Source organism: Urocitellus parryii, chromosome 4, assembly GCF_045843805.1.
Source record: "Urocitellus parryii isolate mUroPar1 chromosome 4, mUroPar1.hap1, whole genome shotgun sequence".
NCBI lineage: Eukaryota > Metazoa > Chordata > Mammalia > Rodentia > Sciuridae > Urocitellus > Urocitellus parryii.
In genome coordinates this window covers 128,620,785-128,638,454 of record NC_135534.1, presented here as the reverse complement: position 1 = coordinate 128,638,454, position 17,670 = coordinate 128,620,785, and the positions used below count along the sequence as shown (strand labels likewise).

General features: G+C 36.4%; 1 protein-coding gene across 4 annotated transcripts in view; it reads left to right on the top strand.

Annotated features, from left to right (window-relative positions):
• Rmi1 (RecQ mediated genome instability 1) overlaps positions 1 to 17,670 on the top strand; it is a 198,274-nt gene that overhangs the window by 120,623 nt on the left and 59,981 nt on the right. The window contains exon 3 of one of the 4 annotated variants that reach the window (XR_013343432.1): positions 5,459 to 5,526. The exons of the other annotated variants lie outside the window; for them this stretch is intronic. The gene's annotated coding sequence lies outside the window, so the exon portion shown is untranslated. Of the gene's footprint in view, positions 1 to 5,458; positions 5,527 to 17,670 lie in introns of those variants that run through there. 4 annotated transcript variants of the gene reach the window in all.

Sequence of the window (17,670 nt, the reverse complement as noted above, 5' to 3'; positions counted from 1 at the left end):
ATGGAGCTGGGCATTCTATAGACTGACTCTGGGTCAGAGGTCAAGGGAAAACATATCCTTGATAGAAATCCTTATAACCTGGAGCCTCAGTCGTTTGTCTACAAAGCCATCTGTTGAGATGGGAGTAGAAATTTTTAGGGAGCCAATTCTGTAGTCAGAATCCTTACTGATGTGTTTTGATTTGTCAGGAGAGCAACAACTTCTATTAACAGATTCTAACTGTGACTTTGTATTTGGGAGAGGATGTTTTGTTGCTGCTTTCTCTCTCTCTCTCTCTCTTTTTAAAAAATACTTTTATTTTATTTATTTATTTTTATGTGGTGCTGAGGATCAAACCCAGGGCCTCACACGTGGGAGGCCACTGCTCTACTGCTGAGCCATAACCCCAGCCCCTGCTTTCTCTTTTTATGTCAGCATGTTGCATATGTCTTTCTTTGAAAGGAGACTAGAGTAGTCTTGCATAAACGTTTGGAGGATATGCACAATTCATTGCAGCTTTGTTTGGAATTGCATAGTCCCGCTGGAGATAACTCAAATGCACACTAATATGGAATTACTTACATTATTGTAAATCAAACTGGGAAATGTGTAGCTTAAAGAATTTAATAAACAAAAGACAACTCAAGGCAGAACTCTCTATATTGATATGACATAATGCAATATCCAAAACACAAAGTTAAGGGTAAAATTGCAAGACAACAACCATGAGATAGTAAGGACAGAGTGTATAGTGAGCATTTGGAAGGAGGGACAGATATGTGTGTGATTACTTGAACACATCTGTATGTCACAGGAGATGAGGTGTCTCTGAAAAAGGATCTGAGGAGTTCCTGGAGAGAAGGAGAAACTCCACTCAGAACCAGAGGGGTTCTTGGTTTATAAAAGAATTTCAGTACAGGTCAGTCAAAGACAAAGACAGAGGTTTATTTAGGAAAGTAGATAACACATTCAAGGGAGAATATGGGTGATGGGGAGGGAGGGAGGGAGAGAGGGAGAGAGAGAGAGAGAGGTAAAGAGAAAGAGAGAGATGTGTTTTTAGAATTTCTGGCTCTTTTAAAGGAAACTTGGTGAAGGGTGGGTATGGGAAGGTATGTAGGAACATCAGTCTGGCAATCTCAGGATGGTTTCTGTGGTCTGATCAATATCCAGATCCTCAGGCTGACATGGTCCTCATTATCTGAACAGTAGGTAGCACTAGGAAGTTCCCTAAATTTCTTAAAATATCATATCTCTCTTTTATTTATTGGGGATTAATTAACTGCACTCAGGTACATTTACATATTTCCCAGGAATTTAGGAGTGACAGACCTGGAAAAGTATGTGGAACTTATTAATTAAAATCTTATTTCTTTTTTCTTTCTTTATGTCTCCTTTCTACTTCTTATTTCTTCTCTCCTACTTCATGTGTGTATATAGGCCTAGAAATCTCTGGAAGGGATGCAAAAGAGACTGATAGCCCTGTTTGCCTCTATGGGAGAGTTAGGCTGGGAAACTTGAGAAATCATATTCCATAGATACTTTTTATTCTCTTTTAAGGTTTTTTTTTTTTTTCTTATTTTGTGTATTTCAGGTTTAAATCAAAAACCAAATAGCCGGGTTGGGGATGTGGCTCAAGCTCGCCTGGCATGTGTGGGGTGCTGGGTTCGATCCTCAACACCACATAAAAATAAAGATGTTGGGTCCAATGAAAACTGAAAAATAAATATTAAAAAATTCTCTCTCTTTCTCTCTTTCTCCTATCTTAAAACAAAAACAAAAACAAAACAAAACAAAACAAAACAAAAAAACCAAATAGCCAACCTTAAGCAAAGACTCAAACATGCAGGGGAAGAGCCTGGTGCAGCATAGTTGTGGGTGGGCCTGGGGGATTTGGAGAGGAGAGGTGCCCCCACCTGCCATAGTTCCCACAAGCTTAGTAACCTCAAAGGAGCTGCAGACAAGAGTCATCTCACCTCCCCACTCTGCACACCCAGCACCTTGCACCCCAGGCAGGGCAACCGTGCTTGGACCAGTGCTTTTCCTCTCAAATTCTCTTTGATGGTTGTGCAGGATGCTCATTGTCTAGGGGTGGGGTGGGGGTAGGGTGGACAAAAGCCCTGCAGAGGCCTGCTCTGCCAAATGTCTTCTTGTGTCCGGCTCCATGGCGGTCCTCAAGCCTTTCATTTTCAGTTTATGAAAACACTGGGGTGGATTTAGTCTTTCCTTTGGGAAACAACAACAACAAAAAACAACAAAGAGCATGTGTGCGAATCTTTCAAAATAGTGGGGCATTTGAGATGCATGCTGCAGCTGCAGGGCTGTTTCAATCTTAAGCATTTCATTTTCTGAAAGCGTTTTAAAAAGATGCTGAAGAGAGAGAGAGCCTTGAGTACTTTTGGAAATGGAGGATTTTGAAAGCCTGTATTTATCCGCTCTTTGCAAAAAAAAAAAAAAAAAAAATCAATTCCTCTAGGGCAATGCTTCCCAACATTTTTACGTCATGGCACACAGAAAATTACATTATTTGAAGAGCATTTGGGGTAAAACCAGAGGGAATTTGAGTGCATCTCTATGAAGCTTATTTTAAAAATTAGATATAGCTTTTTAAATGTTAAAATTGTGATTTAAAAGTGTGTTTTAAAATATTAGAGAAGATATTATTTTGTTTAAAGCCTCCAAACAAAAATGTTCAGAATTTTAAATGAAAAAATTGAGCTTGTTTCCATGAACACACTTATTATGGAAAAATTTCAAATATATGCAAATAAAGAGACTAGTGCAATGACCAAGTCTCCTCCCCCACATACCTAGAAAAAATAGTTATCAACCTATTTTACTTTCAGATTTCATGTACTCTATTCCCTTTTTTTGCTAGAATCTCTAAAAGCACATCCCAGACATCATTTTATTTCATCTGAAAACACTTATGTATAAATCACTAACAGAGCTTAAAAAATAACTTTAATACCACCATTACCTCAAATAAATTAAAAATAAATTTTCAGCATTATTTAATATACAGTTCATGTTTAGTTTTGTAAATTTGTCTCAAAATGTCTTTTATTGAATCAAAATGTCTTTTATTAAATCAAGATCAAAACAAAATTTATAAAAACAAGGTTTGTAATTGATTGCTGTCTTTTAAGTCTTTTAAAATCTATAACACGAATATAAGATTTTTGTGTATACTAAGTTTTATTTCTTTATAAATTATATCCTGCCCAAGCTGTAGCTCAGTGGTAGAGCGCTTGCCTTGCACATGTGAGGCACTGAGTTCTATCCTTAGCACCACATAAAAATAAATAAATAAAGATATTGTGTCCATCTACAACTGAAAAAAATTTTTTTTAAATATATAAAGCTATAGCTTTATTGAGCTATAATGCACATGCTGTGATAGGTTGAAAAATGGTCTCAACTCCTAAGATACCTAGGTTTTGATCCCTGGAACCTGTGAATTTTATTCTACATGTAAATATGGTATTTATAAATGTAATGAATTTAAGAATTGGGAGGTGGGGAGATTATCCTGGGTTATCAGAGTGAACTCTACAGTCACCCTACCATAACAAAAGAGAGACAGAGGGAGAATTGACATGCTGAAGGTAATGTAAGGATGTAGCAGAGAGAGATTTGAAGGTATTGGCTGGATAGACTGATGCAGCCATAAGCCAAGGAATGCCAGTAGCCACTACAGGTTGGAAGAGGCAAGGAATGGATTCTTCTTACATCTTCCAGAGGGAATATAGCCATGTCAACACCTTGATTTCAGCCAAGGGACACCAACTTTCGACTTCTGGCCCAGAACTGAGAGAATACATTTTTGCTGTTTTAAGATTTCAAGTTTAGGTAAATTGTTACAGCAGTCACAGAAAACTAATACATATAGCATGCAATTTGACCATTTAAATTATACAATTCAATGGTTTTTGTGTATTCACATAGTTATGTATCCATCAACACAATAAATTTTAGACTATTTCATCACCCCACAAAGAAACCTTGCTTCCAATAGTAATTATGCCCTTTCTCTCTACCTCCCAATCCCAAGGAACTAATCTACTTTCTTTCTCTATAGATTTGCCTATTCTGGATATTTTATTTTAATATTTATTTTTTAGTTCTCGACAGACACAACATCTTTGTTTTGCATGTGGTGCTGAGGATCGAACCCAGGCCACATGCATGTCAGGCGAGTGCGCTACCGCTTGAGCCACATCCCCAGCCCTCTGGATATTTTATATAAATAACATTATACAATACATGGTCTTTTGTGATGGCTTATTTTACTTAGCTTAACTTAATTTTTTTTGTAGTTGTAAATAGATAGAATGCCTTTATTTTGTTTATTTTTATGTGGTACTAAGGATTGAACCCAATGCCTCACACATGTTAGGCAAGTGCTCTGCCACTGAGCTACAGCCCCAGCCCTAGCTTACTAATTTTGAAGGTCATACATGTTATATCTTGTATCAATACTTCATTCCATTTTATTACCAAATAAGAACATAACTTTGTTATCAATAACTTGTATTATTGATTTATAAATTTAAAATGTCTGTGATTAAGTCCTTATCAGGATTTCTTAAATGGCAATCTTTTCAAAATATTGGTTCTTATCTTTAATGCTTTGTAAGTTCAAGTCAGGAAATAAAACTGTTTAATCTATTTTAACCTAATGTTTTAATGTTTAAATAATTCTGAAGTTTATAATGCTTAAAATTCTACTTAAAAGAATTCTATGGCACATTCTTTGCTTTCATTGTCTTGGATTTTCTTTTGTTAATATGAGTGAATTTCAAGCCCAGTAGAAAATTTTCATGGCACCAGTTTCAAGATAATGAAGATTTTGTAGTGTTGGACACCACTAAGAGGGCACAGTAGGCACAAATGGAGAGAATGTACAGGACAGATGTGAAGACAAGGATTGGGGCCACATTGGAAGCTGGTTTTCTAGCAGTCTCAGCTCAGTCTTCCTAGACCTATTGTGTATGTGTCCTGCCCCTTCCCCAGCAGTTGCAATGGCCCTTGATCCTGGGGACAGAGGATTGCTGTGTGGGTTACTGAGGCAGACAGCCAGGTGGGAAGGTAACTTCTTGGTCTCTCTCATCGCATCATGGCGTTTGGGTGTCTTATATCCCCCACTGTGCTTACTCCACCAGAACCCACTTCCCTGCGGCTGCCCTGTGAAGAGCTCTAGACCAGTTTTCTCCAAGCCCAATGTGGCCAGCAGCATACTGTTACCCATTTGTGGTCCACACTTAGGCATATCCATTATAAAGCCCTTCTTTAGGGGCTTTCCATAAGCATTTGGGGCCAGTATGTGATGTGAAATGGTAGGAGGACATATTTTGTGGACTTGCGACAGGTCTCTCATTTCCCTTGTTTCTGAACATTAGTGACTAATGTGGTTATCTTATCCTTGCATTGACATTGTTTGTTGGGAATTTGGGAAGAATGTTGATAACTTGTGATACAGATCACAGTACTGATCAGAAGAAACCATTACCAGGAGCTGTACCTGAGGAGTTCCATCTTGAGTTCAAGCAATGAGGTCATAGACTTTGAATTGATGCTGTAATAAGAGGAGAGTTTTGGAGATCTTGGAAGTAGGTAAGTGTATTTTGTATTTAGCAGGTTGCTAATTATTATGGTTAGGTGGTATAATGTCTCAAAAGTAGTTGCCATTAATTCTTTCCCTCCTTGTAGGTTCATGCCACCCCTTTGTTAAGCTGTGGATTTTTTTTTTTTTTTTGGCTCAATGACTGCTTTGATCAATACAGTACAGTAGAAGTGATGTTCTAAAATTTATGTGGAAATTCAAAGACCTAGAATATTTAAAACAATCTCAAAAAATTTGAAAAACCTACATTACTTAATTTCAGAATCTATTCTAACCTTGTAATTAATTAATTATGGTATTATAAAAATACATATATGAACCAATGGAACAGAACAGGAAGTTTAGAAACAGATACATCCAGATGTGGATAATTGAATTTTACAAAGGTACCAAGGATAGTTCAGTAGAGAAAGAATAATTTTCTCAACACATGGTATCAGAACAACAGGATAAATGTAAGGAAAAAAATGAGTCTCAATCCTAATCTCACACCATGCATAAAAATTAATTCAAGTTGGATTATAAGCTAAAGTAAAAGCTACAGCCATAAAGTTTATGCAAATAAATAAAATAAATAAATATTTATGTATGATAATATATATTTATATATAAAGTCTTCTCAAACTTGGGTAGGAAAACATTTTTTTTAGAAAAGGCACAAATCATCAAAGAAAATAAAAACATTGATTTATTGGATATCATCAAAAATTTAAAAATTCTTCTTACCGAAATTATTATTAATACAATGAAAGGCAAGCACAGATGGTGAGCATGGGGGAGATATATTTGAGAAAGGACTTGTATCTAGATATATAAATAATTCCTATAAATTCAGAACAAATTTAAAACTGTGCAGTAAAAATGGGCAAAAAATTTGGACACTTCATAAAAGAACTTACAAGAATGGCCATTAAAGACATGTACAGGTGTTTAATATCATCAATCATCAAGAAATAGCAATTAAAATCACAGCAAGTCTGAGTGCAGTAGCACACACCTGTAATCTGAGCAACTCAGGAGGCTTAGGAAGGAGGATTTCAAGGTCAGGGCCACTTTATAAAAATTAACAGGTCTGGGGATGTAGCTCAGTGGTAAATTGCCCCTGGGTTCAGTCCAGTGCTCCGCCCTCCCAAAATAACTCCAGTCAGAAGCCATATAATTACAAGCATTACTAGAATTAAAGTTTAATAGCACAAATGTTGACAAGTATGTAGAACAATTGGGGTTCTCCTAATTTGCAGGTGGAAATAGTGTGTGGTATTAATAACTTTGGAAAACTTTTCATGTGTTTCTTAAGAAGTTAAACACGTACCCATCCTGACTCAGAAATTCTACTCCTAGCTATTTACCTAAGAGAAATGAAATTATATTATATATAACAAGAGAATATAAGGCCGGGTACAAGGGCACGTGCCTTTAATCTAGCGGCTCCCAAAGCTGAGGAAGGATGATCTCAAGTTCAAAACCAGCCTCAGCAATTAGCAAGGCCCTAAGCAACTTTGTGAGACCCTGTCTCAAAATAAAAAATAAAAAGAGCTGGGGATGTTGCTCAGTTGTTGAGTGCCTCTGGGTTCAATCCTCAGTACCAAAAAAGAATATTTCTGCGTGTGTTATGTTTAGAAACAGATACATCCAGATGTGGATAATTGAATTTTACAAAGGTACCAAGGATAGTTCAGTAGAGAAAGAATAATTTTCTTATCTGTGACCAAAATAACCGACAAGAAGAACTTAGAATAGGAAAAGTTTATTTTGAGCTTGTAGTTTCAGAGATGTCAGTCCATGGTGGGCTGTCTCCACTTAGATGGGCCAATGGGGAGACAGAACATCATGGCAGAAGCGTGTGGTGGAGGAAAGCTTCTCAGTGTGTGGCAGCTGGCGCAGGTTGTGGGGGTGGGGAGAAAGAGGCCAGGGATAGATATTGTCCACAGCCACACTCCAGTGACCTCCCTCTTCCAACCATGTCCACCCAGTAGTCCATTCAAATTATTAATCCATCAAATGGATTATTCTGCTTGATGAGGTAACAACTTTCATAATTCAATCTTTTCACCTCTGAACATTACTGCATTGCCTAACACATGAGCTTTTCAGGGACATTCCTAGATTCAAACCATAACAATTTGAATAAGAATATTTGTAGCAATTGTATTCATATAGTTAAAACTTGAAGAAAGCTAAAAAAAAAGTCTGTCAACATGAGATTAGGTTAACAAATTGTAGTTATACAATCCTTCTCGGCAAACAACTGATAAGTACAACATGGAGAGACCCAAATAATTATATTCATGAAAGAAGGTAGACATAGAGAGCTCATATTATGTGATTCTACTTCCATGAAATTGAAGACAAGGCAAAATGAAACTGTGATGACAAAAATCATGCCTCTGAAGAGGGGTGGAATGATTGGGGAGTAGACACAAGAAACTTCTGGGTAATCAAAGCATCCCTCCCGTTATACACCTTAACAATACACTTGATTCTCTGTACACATGGATTCAACCAACTGCAGATCAAAACTATTTGGAAAAAATTTTTTGTCTGTGTTGAACATTATTTTTTTGTCTGTATTGAACAGATTTTATGGGTCATTATTTGCCAAACAGTCCAGTATAGCAACCATTTACATAGCATATATATTGTGTTAGATGTTACAAATTATCTACAAATTATTTAAATTATACAAGAGGATATGCATGACTTCTATGCAAATGCTACCCTATTTTATATAGAAGATGTGAGCACCCATAGATTTTTGTATCTTAGGGGGCTCCTGGAACCAACCCCCTGTGAATTCTGAGGACCATAATTTTTATTTAAGTAAACCTCAATAATGCTGGAAGAAGGAGAAGTTTCTGGAATAATGGAAATGTTCTAAATCTTGACAGTGGTGATTATACAGGTGCATAAATTTAGCAAAACTCATTAAATTATAAACTTAAGATGTGTGCATTAAATATAAGTACGTCTTCTCTCAATTAAAAATATTGCAAATCTAGAGAAGCTATATGGATTAGCATTTTCTAAACCTCATCATTAAAGCCTTAGTTCAAATGCTATCTCCTCAGAGATCCTCCCTGACCATCTATGATTTCCCTTGCTGTATTATATAACCCACTTTTCTTTTCTTCATATTACTTATCTGTATTCAAACGAATATTTTAAAAACTAATTATGAAAGTAGTTGCTCCATTATTTTACACTATAGTGTAAGCTCTATGAAAACAGGAACTATGCCTCTTTTGTTTATTCTTTCACCTCTAGGGTCTGCCTCCAAAGATTTGCCCAACATTATGTTTGTTGTTACTGAATGTTTAATGGATACAAAGATGAAAAGATTAAACTAACTCTATTTGTAAAATATAGATGGGAAGTATATAAGATGCTTACTATAATCATCAAAGGAAACGACAATCAGTTTTTCTATCCTTGGATAAACATTTACTAGGTGCCTCCTATGTCCTGAACAATGGAATGACAACTGATATCCCCAGAAAAATAAGACCAGATTATCAGTGGTATTGAGATAGATGTTGAATGAGAAGTGGACGGCTGGCTACTGGGAATACAGATAGGCTCTTTGAATTCCCTCATGCTTTGGAATATTGGCTTTTAGGTTCATTTTACAGAAAGTAAATTTGTTTTTCAAATTCAATAACTTTCTGTTAAAGCTTTAGAGCAGAACAACCAAAATCAGGGCTCCAGGATTGGCATCATGGAGATTATTTTAGGATCCACCCATCTTGAGTTGAGGGGGTCCTGAGCAATGGAAAGAAATGAAAGAGATACCTCACTCACACTAATAGCTTTTATTGTATATTCCCTATAAGAAAAGTTAGGCCTTATCCATTAAAATTTTTTAAGAAGCATTCTTTTAAAATTGTTTCATAAGATTTAAAGGATTGTCATACAATTTGGGCTTGTTGAGAAATTTTTTAAATGTTTTAAATGTTACTCATTTTTCTTTCTTTCATTCTTTTCTTCTTGTTTGGTACTGGGGATTGAACCCAGGACCTTGCCACTACCACTGAGTTACCCTTCCCCTCCCCTTTTATTTTTTATTTTGCCACAGGGTCTTGGTAAATTGCTGAGGCTGATCTCGAGCTTGCATGCCTCTTACCTCCATCTCCTGAGTAGCTGTGATTACAGCATGTGCCAAGTGCCTGGCTAAATGTTACTCATTGATTCATCACTTCCAAAGTCTACTGAATGGACCTTCATATGGAAAATGCTTTCCTTAGCCCTAACAGCCACTCTCTTCCAGAGACCAGGACTCATTTCCTTTTAGTTGATCACAATCACTAACTCCCTCCCCAAGAATTTCCATGTCAATGATAGTTCACACATTTCCTTTCCAGGAGATCTTTGGATATAAATAGACCATAGGTAGCATGGATAGCATTAGGAACAACACTTTCAGGAAGTAAGCAAACAGCTGGTCTCTGAGCCCATGAAGGAAGCAGATTTAAATTTCAACAGGGACAACATAGTGTTGACATAAATGACAACTGTCTCATGCTAGATTTCCTTAATTGGGTCTGAAAAGAGCAGAAGATGAGGCAGCTATGTGTGGAATGATGTGGGTATATTTATGACTAGAGGCAGAGATTTATGACTTTATTTTTTCAATTTTATTTTTAGATTATGAGAATAATACTTGCTCATTGTTTCAAATTCAGAAAATAAAAACTAACACATAGAAGACAGATATTTCTCATAATTTTGTACTCAGTCATAGCCATTATTAGCAGTTTGATATATTTCATTGCTGTTGTTTTCATATACACAACACACACACACACACACACACACACACACACACACCATGCATGCACAATTTTTCATCCTGATTTCTTTCATCTAGCATCTTCCTACATTATTAAATGTAGGAAACCAGCCCCCCAACCTTTTTTTTTTCAGTACTAGAGATTGAATCCAGGAGTACCCTACTACTGAGCTATGTTCCTAGGTCATTCCCCCACCCCTGTTTTTTTTTTTTTTTTTTTAGACAGGGTCTTGCTAAGTTGCCAAGACTGGCCTTAAACTTGTGATCTTTCTGCTTCAGTCTCCTGAGTGGCTGGAATTACAGATGTGTACACCACTGTGTGTGGCCCAGTTTGAGCTTTGGTGAGAATTTGTCTTCTTTTATCCTTATAATTGTAGAATTGAATTACCATAAACACTTCTTGGAAGACAAAACTATCTGTTTTTCTTTTGTTTCTTAGGTTCTTGGAAGAGATGTGAAGTAGAGAACAATGTGAGCATTTGCTGGAGAGGGACCTCTGTGGTGGCAGGGCTGCCATTTTTAAACTAGCCACAGAGTTCAAAGCCTGGTCTTGGCAAACACTGGTCAAACCACCTTTAAACTATGGGTGTTTCTAACTGGAACCTGTGAACTTAATATCTTAATATAAGATGGTATATTAAGTTCCATCTTCAGAAGTTAATCCAAATTGCCCTTCTGATTTCATTTTGTTCTTTGGTGAGTTTGGGTGGAAAGCCAAATTTTCCAGAGACTGCTGAGAACCCCAAGATAAGCTGAATTTAGAGGTTTCAGACTGCAAAATCATACATTAAGTCTCTGTGGCCTTGTGCCCTTGTTAACCTGTGATTCTTCTTTCTCATTTCTTCAGTTCCATCCCCAACTTCTGAAGTTGTTATCAAGTAGAAAATGCCTAGTGCCACCCAAGAAATATAATTCCTTTTTTCATGGAGGCCAAAATGTGCCTATTAATTGTTGAGGAAATAAAAATCTTTACTGGACATTTTCCTCTACAAAAGAATGATCACAAATAAACTGATTTGTGGAAAGACATCTATCTATCTATCTATCTATCTATCTATCTATCTATCTATCTATCTATCTATCTCCAAAATGTATTTGCCACCAAAATCAAATAGCTCCTTTCCTTAAAGTGGGTTGAATGGTGGAAGTAAAGTTTTTGTGAAGTCAGAAGAGAATAAGGTTAAAAGAAAGTCCATAGCCAGGACTTAGCAAAGTGCAACCAGTTTTCCTTTTCTGCAGCTTTGGAGATGATCGTGTGCCATTTCTTTGTTCTCTGTCGGTCCTCTTTGTTCATATTGAAGTATATCAGACCCCACAAACTGCGGGGAGCTCCTTGGCTTCTGCATCTTAAAATAAAAAGATAATATTTAAAAGAGCAGCTCTCTCAAAGCTATATCTAACATTTGTAGAATTTCTGCCAACATCTGTGCCTTATAAACTGCAAGGCAACTTAGAAACAGCAACAGCACCTTCCTAAGCCTCCCCCAGCTCTTTCCTTATAATTTCCTTCCTTTAATGAAGGGAAATTGGTGTGCTATATTGTGTCAGAGTTGGGGGTTCACACGGATACAAATGGAAAGCAAAGAGCTTCTGACTGCCAATGTGCCAGGTGCTCGCTAATTGTAAAACAGAATAATGGATAATAACCCATCTTAGTGTGTTGATCAATGCAGTTCGCTTCTATGATGCAGAAGAGGTCACTGGAGACAATGTGTAGGCCTCTCATTGCTCCTATTCATTAACAAGGCACTGCTGGCTGAAATACAGGCTCTATTACCTAGATGCAACAATGACAGGGACCCGGCATCAAATTGTAATTATGTTTGATCAGGGCTGGGGTACAGTTGCTATAATCAGAATCACTCTGAATTAATTTTATACTTGTGAAAGGATATGAGGTGAGATTGATTTAATGGTAACCAAAGCAACCTCCTTTTCTATTACTCTCTAAGCTTAAAAAAAAAAGTAAAAAGAGAAAGAAGAAAATGGAGGGCAAAGGAAAATAGAGAGCTGACCATTTCAGTTCTATTAATTTTATCTCAACTAGTTAGGAGAAAATGTGTTACAATGAGAGCAAATATAGTGTAGTGGGGTGATCACTGTCTGGGTCCTGGAAACCTTTGTGGGTCTCATTACTTGCCTACAGCAGATCCCATGATACTTCATTTCCTCTTCTCTTTTGTCCATTTCACATGTGTTTGGAAACAGCTTGTTTAGGGCAAGAATTTCAATTTGCAGGAAAAGGAGGAGGAAATTCAAGCTGGGCAACATTTCCTTTCTCCGGTAAGAGTCAGTTATTCAGCCTTTTACCTTTGGCTCTCTCTTTGTATCTCTGGCCCAATAACCTTTGGCTTACTCTAGAGCAAACAGAACATTCTGGAGACCTGATTGTGAAATGGTTTAAGAAGACAGAGATGTGGGAGTGTGGTAGGGAGACCACATCTAGTTCCTCATTACTGAAGTTTTGTTTGGAGTCAGTGAAATGCTGCTAAGGGAATAAGTTGAGATAATTGGTGAAATGTGTGTGCATATAAGTACATTTTTGCTAATGTATACACATGCAGATATTGGCACACATGTTTTGCTTCATTCAAGTGTGTTTCAGTTCTTATATTTAGATGTCATAAATTAAATATTTGCTCTTTCTGCCTTCCTGGAAGGTTTAATAATCTTTCCCCATATCACATCAGTTTGAAGTGTAGAAGTATCACAATAATTTTGAGGTTAAAATTCTGTTAAAATGTGTAGACAATGACTTACTGAGAGGAACTTTTTACCATAAGTACATCTTGGATTATTTTGTGGATAAGAAAATGGTATGTAAATATTTTCAGTCACTTAAGCAAGTAGGAAGTATTGAAATAGAGTATATCTCTTCCAGATTTTTAAAAAGGAAATAATCAGCTCTTTTTGTGTGTCCTTTTGGATACAAATCTTAGCTTTTCAACTAATAAAAATGTAGTAAACATATGAAGAAACCATCAAGGTTATATTGGTACATATTACTGTGTATCTGAATAAACAGAAATTTCATGTGTAAGTTTAGATTTTATGTCACATGTTAATTAAGATTTTTAAGATTTTAACAAAGCAGCCAGGTGTGGTGGCACACACCTATAATTACAGCTGCTCAGGAGGCTGAGGCAGGAGGATTGTGAGTTTAAAGCCAGTCTTAGCAATTTAGCAAGGCCCTAAGCAAATTAGTGAGACCCTGTCTCTAAATAAAATATAAAAAAGGGTTGGGGATATGGCTCAATGGCAAAGCACTCCTGGATTCAATCCCTGGTACCAAAAAAAAAAAATTTTTTTTGAACAAATCATCAAAATTGGCCAATATTTATTTTACCAACCCTTAGAAAATGTACTTTATTTATTTATTTATTTATTTTACCAAACCTTAGAAAATGAACTTTACACATATTGTTTTTGTTGTTTTCTTCTTGATTGTTTTGCCCATAGACAATGTGAGTAAATAAACATGGAGAAGTCTGTGGAGATAATTAAGACAGTTGTGAAGTGGGAGAGTCTCTTTGCTGTGGCTTTGCACATTTTCTTGATTTTCCTACCATTATTCTAGTATAGAAAAATTTAGTAGAATAAATAGCAGGGACATTAAAGGTTATATGGACCTAGGTTCATGTATATATCATGACAAATTTTGAAAAGTAGTGTCCAAAGTACCTGTGCAGAAAGGCTTAGCAGGCCTAGGGGTGCTGTCTTTAAAGGTTGGTCCTTGGTTAGTATCTGGGAACTGGACTGGTAAAAATTTTTCTATACCAACAAAAAAATTTCCCTAAATGATACACTTGGCTTCCTGTACAAGCAATGTGGTTTATGCTAAATATCTACCTCCCTTTCAGGAGCCTGGATTTCAGGGTTTGTGGTTAGTCATTTAGGTACTATGTGCCTCTGTGACCAACCCAGGGGAGGATTCTTGGAAGCTCATTCATGGTTTCCTTCTGACTTGAACCTTTCCCTTGGCTGATTTTGCTGTGTATTTTTTCTTTTTAATAAATCATAGTTAAGAATACAAATACATGCTAAGTACTATGAGTCCTTTTAACAAATTATCAAACATTTGGGGTGGCCTTGGGAACCCCAGCACAGTAAGAAAATGGGTTCTGAGCAGTTCAGTTACTAATTCTGTCCACATCCCAGAAAATAGTGCTGTAAAAAGAAAGTGACTTAGTAAAATATTAAGAATTCTTATGAAGAGTGTTGCTTTCATATTTAATTCAGAGAGAAAAAAACAGACTGAGGTTCTGGGTAGAAAGTCCAGGGGAATTGTTATATGGCAGACTCTGAGGTTGCAGAAACAGGTGTGAAGGTGCTTTGAAAGCCCTATGTGAAGTCCTAACCTCCATCCTTGCCCACCATACCCTCTAATCTTTAGTTACCAGTCCTTATCAATCACAAGTAGCCTTTTATGCTCCCATTTTTTTTTTTGTGTGTGTGTGTGTGTATTGGAAGAATTGGAATGGTTGCAGATGAGTCAATGAACTAGGATGTTAAGAATAAGGGCCGATTCTATCTGAGAAGAGTTCAGGTTCCAGTGCTCCAAGCCAACTTGGAATATGGGAATAGGATGTATCCGCACCTTAGTGAAGTAAATTTAGAAATGGTACATCAAACCAAATTTGGATGAAAGAGAATAGCTCAGGTCCTTCAAAAAAAAAAAAAGCTGATAGTTTAGACAATTTAGATTGCTTTGATCATATATATATATATATATATATATATATATATATATATATAGTCCCTTCTAGGACCTTCACAGCCACTCCTGGGACCTCAGGGTATGGAAACTTGTACACAATACTGTATTTTCAACTCTAGCCTAGAGTTGGTCTTTGATAAAATGAAAAGAGAGTGAGATGTCACCTACATTACATCAGAGCAAACACTGGGCAAATGCACCATGCTCTTCTCTGAAAAAGAGAAACTACCTAGGAGGCTGAGGCAGGTGGATGGCAAATTCCAGGCCAGGCTGAGCAACTCGGCAAGGAAGTGTCTCAAAATAAAAAATAAAAAAAAGAAAAAAAGAAAAGAAAAGAAAGAGCTGAGGATGTCGCTAAGCATTAAAATTCTCCTGAGTTCAGTTCCCAATGTGTGTGTGTGTGTGTGTGTGTGTGTATGTGTGTGTGTGTGTGTGTGTGTGTGTGTGTGAGAGAGAGAGAGAGAGAGAGAGAGAGAGAGAGAGAGAGAATATGAATGAGAAAGAATTCTCATTTAAAATACAGTGACCCCATCTAGAAGAAACCATAATTCAAGGAATAGAGACCTTCATTTAATAAAGGAATTTAGTTGGAACATGTTCAACAAATAAGAATTTGGAAGATGAGCTGCTGAAACAGAACAGGAAGAAAAGAGATGGAAGACCTAAAGACACAGAGGAACAGAACAACATTGTTATAGATCCAACACTTGGATCTGATATATCCAGGAAAAGAAAACTTAATTTCTGAGAGAACAGCCTTGTAATAATTACATTCTTGCAGAGGAAAGTAAGATTAAAGAACTTAAGAGAAATTGAGTAAATACTGAAGGCAGACAAATAAAATGTATAAGAAGAACTGGTGAACTTAGAGGACACAACCCAACAAACAAAGAATGCAAACTTTTAGAAGACACTAGAAAGGTGGCCGAATGGTGTTCAAAGAAAAATGGTTATAGAGTGGTCAACATGTATCAAGTTGCCATGTATATCTTAGTTCAAGGATAAAGACAGAGTCATTCACACATTCAGATAGACTAATGCAAGTCATTTACAAGGAAGAAACATTGGGCTGGCCAGAGACTTCTCAAGACAATATTATATTAAAAAAATTTTATTGTCTGCCAAAGAATGTGAAACATCCAAATGTTGTACTAAGGCAAATTATCCTTTGAACGTAATGACCATTGGCATCTCTTTTCAAAGATAAAAGAACTGAATCACACTTGAAAAAGTATGCGATGATGAAATTGAGCCATGCAAAATATAAATAAACTAAGAGAGCTCAGAAAAAGAAAACCCACAGTGAAGTGCTGGTGAGCATGGAATCCATGTAAAGATAGAACTGAAATTGAACAAACTTGGAAATTATGACACTAGAGCTCTATGGAAGTATTATAATTTGGTAGCAGAGAAATGGTCTAAAACAAAAATGGGGAGATGGAAAGGAAGGATAAGACCAACTTTTTTTTTTAACACTCATTCTTTAGTCAATTGATATTTGCTATGTGATTTACTTTTACTAAAATAATAAATGCTTCTGAAATAGTAGAATCTTTTGTATCTCTTTATCTTTAAACCTGTAGCAAATACTATTCTTTGTTGAAAAAAGAAATCTTTCATTTTAACTTAATCTCTTTTTCTTATGTTTAGCTGAAGAAATTTTAAGTAAGTATTTTAAATAAATAGCATCTATATTATGATTCCATTTATGTGAAATTGTGTTATTAGGGCATTCTTCCATTCTTTTACTAATATACACACAGACACAGAGTTATCTAGATATTCATGAAGTGTTAACTTTTTTTCTGAATGGTTTGGTGACTTTAAAAAAAATTGCCCTGCTTCAATTTATTACAATAAGCAGTTATCTTTTTATTATTAAACAATTAAGACATTAAAATGCTATAGAGAGTAATTTAATGAACTCCTGTGCTCAGCTTAAAGGGAAAAATGCATTACAAAAACAAAACAAAAAACCTTGGCATTTACTGTTTCTATGTGTATTTCTTTATTTTTATATGGAGTAATTTTTATTCTGAAATAAGCTTCTTTATTTCTCTCCTTTATAAAGGGTCTTAGAGAAAGATCAACTGAAAGAAGGAAAATGAGAAAGCTTTGTTCTTTGCTAGTTGGAGGTTTGTCTAAAAAGGAGAAAACTCATGCATTCTGAAAGTGATAGAGGAAACCTTTGGAATGGGTTCCTTGGTCTGATCCTAAATTCAGATGCTTGCCTTCCCTGATTGTAGGTGAAGGAACACAGGACATGAACTCAAGCATTGTCTTCATGGCAACATGGTATCTCGTTTTTAAACATGACATCCCTGGAAAGTACTGGACTTGTTTGTACATCGTTTTAAAGATTTCAGTCAGCATTATCAGTTCTCACTGATACCCTGGAGGTGAGCTGCCTGCTGATTTCTGTGTCTGGATTCAAGTGCAGCTTCCTTGCGTGGCCTCAAATTATGTTTGTACCCCTGGCTGGTGGCAGTGACATACAAGGGTAAAGCCACTGGAGCACTCTGCCTGAGGTACAGGCAATAAGGGGTTCGAGGTTTGTAGAGGACT